Raw genomic sequence first — 5,746 nt, 5'->3', positions numbered from 1 at the left:
GATGAGCTAGTGTTGCAATAATATGAACAACCCCTTACAGAATGATTGTGCTACTCATTTAATATATTTTAAAGTTCATTCTAATTTAAGATGTATTCTGGAAAATAGGATGTGTCATAATTCTTGTACACATGGGATGAAAATTAGATGGTATATTAAAATATCTACATAATATTTGAGTCATGACAAATATGGTCTTTTCATTTCAGCTACTTTCTACCAGCTTGTTATGCTTTCATTTTATTTTATTTTCTTAGAAATTAACCAGTTCTTCCAAAGGAGCCAAACATTTATTTCTCCAACACCAAGTTTATTCTTTCTTCTTTTTAGAACATTTATTCATCTCATACCCTCTGGTTTTCTTCTTTCCCTTTGGAATTGAAAGCTTGCCTGGTTCTCAGTTTGGTTTTATAAAGTCTATCATGTTACATTTAAAAGGCAAAGGATTCTCTACCTAAATCCTTTTATTCTCATCAATGATTTTTTACAAACTTTGAAATGATTCCTCTTCTCTTTCAAGTCCCCCCTATCCAGCCTCCTCTCAGAATAAGTAATGTTTCCAAAGCTTATACACTCTACATTTGCAAGCATACAGGCTTCAGTGTTGAAGCAGTTGCTTCAAAATGTTCCTAATATTACAAATGTTGAGGGACTGCTCACAGGTTTGGTACTGTCAGAAATGCCAGCTCTCAGATGCTGCTCTCACAGGATATCATACATACCTGGGCCATAGATACATTCATGATTTTGACACTTGAGCCATAAGCTTAGCACCATACATTCAGGGAGGTTTATGTTACCTTTAAACATATTTGGGATGATGTGTTTTTATTACCAAATTCATTTTAGCAAAAATATTTTTAAAATATAGCATTCAGTATAGGGTTGACTTGAGTTTACTAAATCCATATAGTTTTTAATTTTATCATAGTTTGAGAGTTTATAGTTTGATTCCTTTTTTTTTTCTAAAATGATAGATTAAGGCTGCTGCTGCTGCTGCTGCTGCTGCTGCTGCTGCTGCTGCTAAGTCGCTTCAGTCATGTCCGACTCTGTGCGACCCCTGAGACGGCAGCCCATCAGGCTTCCCCATCCCTGGGATTCTCCAGGCAAGAACACTGGAGTGGGTTGCCATTTCCTTCTCCAATGCATGAAAGCGGAAAGTGAAAGTGAAGTTGCTCAGTCCTGTCCGAATCTTAGCGACCCCATGGACTGCAGCCTACCAGGCTCCTCTGTCCATGGGATTTTCCAGGCAAGAGTACTGGAGTGGGGTGCCATTGCCTTCTCCGAGACTAAGACTAGAAGTTCTATTTTGGAAGTTCTATTTTGGTACTGACTTAAAGTTTGCACTTTGAGAATTGGAAGTGAAATTTTGTTTTCTTTGGCTTTGTTTTGTTTGGGGTACGAAGTGTTTTGTTTTATTCACATTGTTCCTGGCTTTTGCTCCAGAGGTTCTCTGTCAGAGTGAGCACACATGTACCTTGGAGGTATTTGATCTACCACCTCTGGAATTTATTCTGTAGATACGGCATCAGGAAAACTCATCTCTAGTTTCTTGGTTGAGAATGTCTAAATAATCTTACTAAGCTTGTGTTTCTTCGCTTTCAGTTTAGAATCTGATTTTTCACTATGTCTTTAAATTTTTAATACTTTTGTGTTTGTGGTGTCTTATTTAACAATTTATTTAGCACCTAGTACATTGCAGATAGCTAACACATTGTTTCTAAAAATCTGTACCTACCCTGCATTTTATACTTAAGGGCATTGAAACCCAGACAACCCAAGATATTTGCCCTAGAAAACATAGCTTAGAGATATAAAAACAGGCTTTGAATTCACACTTGCCTAGTTACACAAAGTGTATTTTTTCCCTCAAACTTACCACCATGCTTTCTGTTTTATTATTAAACGTTTTTAATCTAAATTTAATATGGAGAGGGGGACTGGATTTAGGGGTAAATGGTCATAGGACACTTCAGCTGTATTGATACTAAGATTTTACAAGATATGCATTCATGTGTGGTTGTTTATTAAATATAGAGAACAAGAGGGGGGAGGAGTAGGTGGACATGGAGTACATCTCTCTCCACGGATACATCAGGAATACACCTGCAGACATAGAAGTGCTTGGAGAACACCAGCTGAGAGTAGACAGGAGTACCTGACCAGTGGGAAAGAATATACAGAACCAACCAAAATCGGTAGGATGAAGGAACTAGGGAGAAAAACAGGAGCATTAGTAGGCCTGGATCTACCCTCGGTGGGTGGGGGAACTGAAGCAGGGTTCTGATCCCCACAGCGGGGCAACTGTCTGAGTCAGAGGAGAAACATTTAAGGCTGAGAGTGAAACAGCTGATCTGTGGAAGCCTAAATGGAATGAGAACCAGGCAGTCCTTCCAGCAACCATACATACCCCGGACAGGGACAAGGGTACCCTAGAAGGTGCAGTGGCTGGGAGCTTGAGTTTAGGGATTGTGAAGCAATTCTAGGGCAAGGGCTGCTATCAACTGTGGAGAGACTGATTGAGGGGATGTGAGGGAGGAGATTGTGGTGGGAAAGCCTGTGGAGGAGAGCCAGGCAGCCAAGGAAGCAAGACGATACTGCTGAGTCATGCGTAAAGGTTGGAGCCATCACCATAGCCTCTCTCTCCCCACACACCTGCATCAGCAGCTGAACAATAGAGAGGCTGGCCCATCAAACCTCTGACACACTGAACTACGGAGTAGGACCCCACCCAGGATGCTCCTTTAAGTGTCTGATGTGCCAATTTATAAGTAGAACCCCAGTCAGGGGCGGCCCCTCTGTGTGCCTGAAGCAAGGGAGCCCTTTAAGTGCCTGAATGGATGGAGCTATGGAGAAAGACTGGCCAAAGGGGCTTCTGAATGCCAGCTACAAGAGGCTAGAAAAAAGACTCTGATAGGACCGTAACTCCTGCGGTGGAGGCAGTCTGTGTCGCTACACACTTGGCGCCACCAGGGTCCCCACAAGCCAAGCAGTTGTGCCACGTTCATGCTCAACTCTCACCGGGACAGAGTCACCACAGGCAAAACAAGTCTTGTATCTATGTGTGCAGGGTCGCTTTGGTCATATCCAACTCTTTGCCACCCTGTAGACTGTGGCCTACCAGGCTTCTCTGTCAGAGGGTGTTCAGGCAAAAATACTGGAACTTATTGGCCAATATTGGTTGTCATGCCCTTCTAGAGCACTGTATTTCTTGTTGCCCTAGCTGCCAACTCCCCTGAGTACCTAGTGCTGCCAGAACCCCCTGCACCCCAAGCAACTGCACCACCTCCACACCTGGCCCTCACAGGGACAAACCCAAGTCCTCCAGCTCACCCTCAGGAGCAAACCCCAGTGGTCAACCCACATGCAGAGGTGGAAATAAAACAACAGTTGAAACCCAGGGGCAGTGTGGCTAAGGAAGAAGACCCAAAACCTTCCCACCAGCTGTACATGCTACAGATTAAATCCATACGATCAACTAGGCAGACTCTACGTGGAATATATAAAAAGACACTGAGAACTCCCACAAAAGAAAACATACTAGTTCTGATAGATGTCACAGGAGGCAAGAACACACAAGAGTGGAAACAGATTAGAATCTGAGCTGCTCCCACAACAGGTCAGGGGTCAGTCAGAGAGGTGAGAGGTGAGGAGGACTGTGACTCCCAGTGAGGGAAAGGACTCTGACAGCAGTGACTCAAGAAAAACATTTATTATTCTTATGTTTTGACTTGTTCTGTAGATTCTTTTGGATTTTTTTCTTTTTTTTCCCCCTCTGTTGTAGTTGTCAATTTTATTGGCACTATGAAATCAAATTAAGCTTTTGAGCTTTTTTTTTTTCCTCAGTCACATTTTTTTTGTTGTTATAAACCTCTGCCTCTATGTTGGGCTTTTGCAGTTCTGTGGAGCTTTCTTCTTTTTCTCTCTCTTTTTTTAATTTTAATTTTTAGTTTTTTAAACATATTATTTTTGTACATTTGTTCCTTTGTTTGCTTTTCCTACTTTTCTTTTCCCTTTGCAGTTAATCTCTACTATATATAAATCTTATTTATCTACCTCTATTTAACTTTGCATATTTATTCTTTCTTTTCTTTCTTTCCTTTCCTCTCAACATATTTGTTAGTTTCATTTTCATTGCTTTATTCCCCAGTTGGCACCTTGCTTTAGTTTTCCAGTTTGTGCTCTAGTTAGTTTTGTTCTTAACCGCTAAATATAATTTTTTATTTCCTTTGTTTGCCAGATCAATCTACTGTATTTTAGTTGGAATGTTTTGACTTTGCTTATGGGTGTATATGCTTATGGGTGTTATACTTATGGCTAACAAACATATGAAAAGATGCTCAACATCACTCATTATTAGAGAAATGCAAATCAAAACTACAGTGAGATATCACCTCACACTGGTCAGAATGGCCATCATCAAAAAGTCTACAAACAATAAATTTTGGAAAGGATGTGGAGAAAAGGGAATGCTCTTGGACTGTTGGTGGGAATGTAAGTTGATACAGCCACTATGGAAGACAGCATAGAGATTCCTTAAAAAACTAGGAATAAAACCACCATATGACACAGCAATCCCACTCCTAGACATATACCCTGAGGAAAACAAAATTGAAAAAGACACATGTATCCCAGTGTTCATTGCGGCCCTATTTACAATAGCTAGAACATGGAAGCAACCTAGATGTCCACCGACAGATGAATGGGTAAAGAAGTTGTGGTGCATATACACAATGGAATATTACTCACCCATAAAAGGAATGCCTTTGAGTCAGTCCTAATCAGGTGGATGAGCCCAGAACCTATTATACAGAGTGAAGTAAGTCAGAAAGAGAAAGATAAATATCATATTCTAACTCATAATATGGAATCTAGAAAAATGGTACTGAAGAATTTACTTACAGGGCAGCAGTGGAGAAACAGACATTGAGAATAGACTTATGGACATGGGGAGAAGGGAGGAGAGGGTGAGATACATGGAAAGAGTAACATGGAAACTTACATTACCATATGTAAAATAGATAGCCAATGGGAATTTGCCGTATGGCTCAGGAAACTCAGGGGATCTGTATCAACCTACAGGGGTGGAGTGGGGAGAAAGATGGAAGGAAGCTTCAAAAGGGAGGGGATATATATATACCTATGGCTGATTCATGTTGAGGTTTGACAGAAAACAACAAAATTCTGTAAAGCAATTATCCTTCCAAAAAAAAATAATCCTAAAAAAAAAAGGTAGATAAAATTGTTCTAAAGTCTACCTAGCAGAATAAAGATTATTTAATAAAATTGTGAGAAAGAAAAAAAAATAAAATATGCACTTTGAAATGCAGTCAGACTTCAAGTTTATAAAGTTTCTACTTTAATAGCTGAGTTAGAAAAAAGTACCATTAAACTCTGTAAGTAGAATTAAGTATTTTGTGGTAAATCATGGACTGCTGCTGCTGCTGCTAAGTCGCTTCAGTCGTGTCCGACTCTGTGCGACCCCAGAGACGGCAGCCCACAAGGCTTTCCCATCCCTGGGATTCTCCGGGCAAGAACACTGGAGTGGGTTGCCATTTCCTTCCCCAATGCATGAAAGTGAAAAGTGAAAGTGAAGTCGTTCAGTCGTGTCTGACTCTAGTGACCCCATGGACTGTAGCCCACCAGGCTCCTCCGTCTATGGGATTTTCCAGGCTAGTTTAGCTTTAATATCTGTTCAGTTGTGGCAAAGCTGAGGTCTGACTTTAGTTTTTTATAAATATAGATT

The sequence above is a fragment of the Bos mutus genome, chromosome 7 (genome assembly GCF_027580195.1).
Source record: "Bos mutus isolate GX-2022 chromosome 7, NWIPB_WYAK_1.1, whole genome shotgun sequence".
NCBI lineage: Eukaryota > Metazoa > Chordata > Mammalia > Artiodactyla > Bovidae > Bos > Bos mutus.
The sequence above is the reverse complement of the archived record's forward strand: the minus strand, read 5'-3'. Positions refer to the sequence as shown.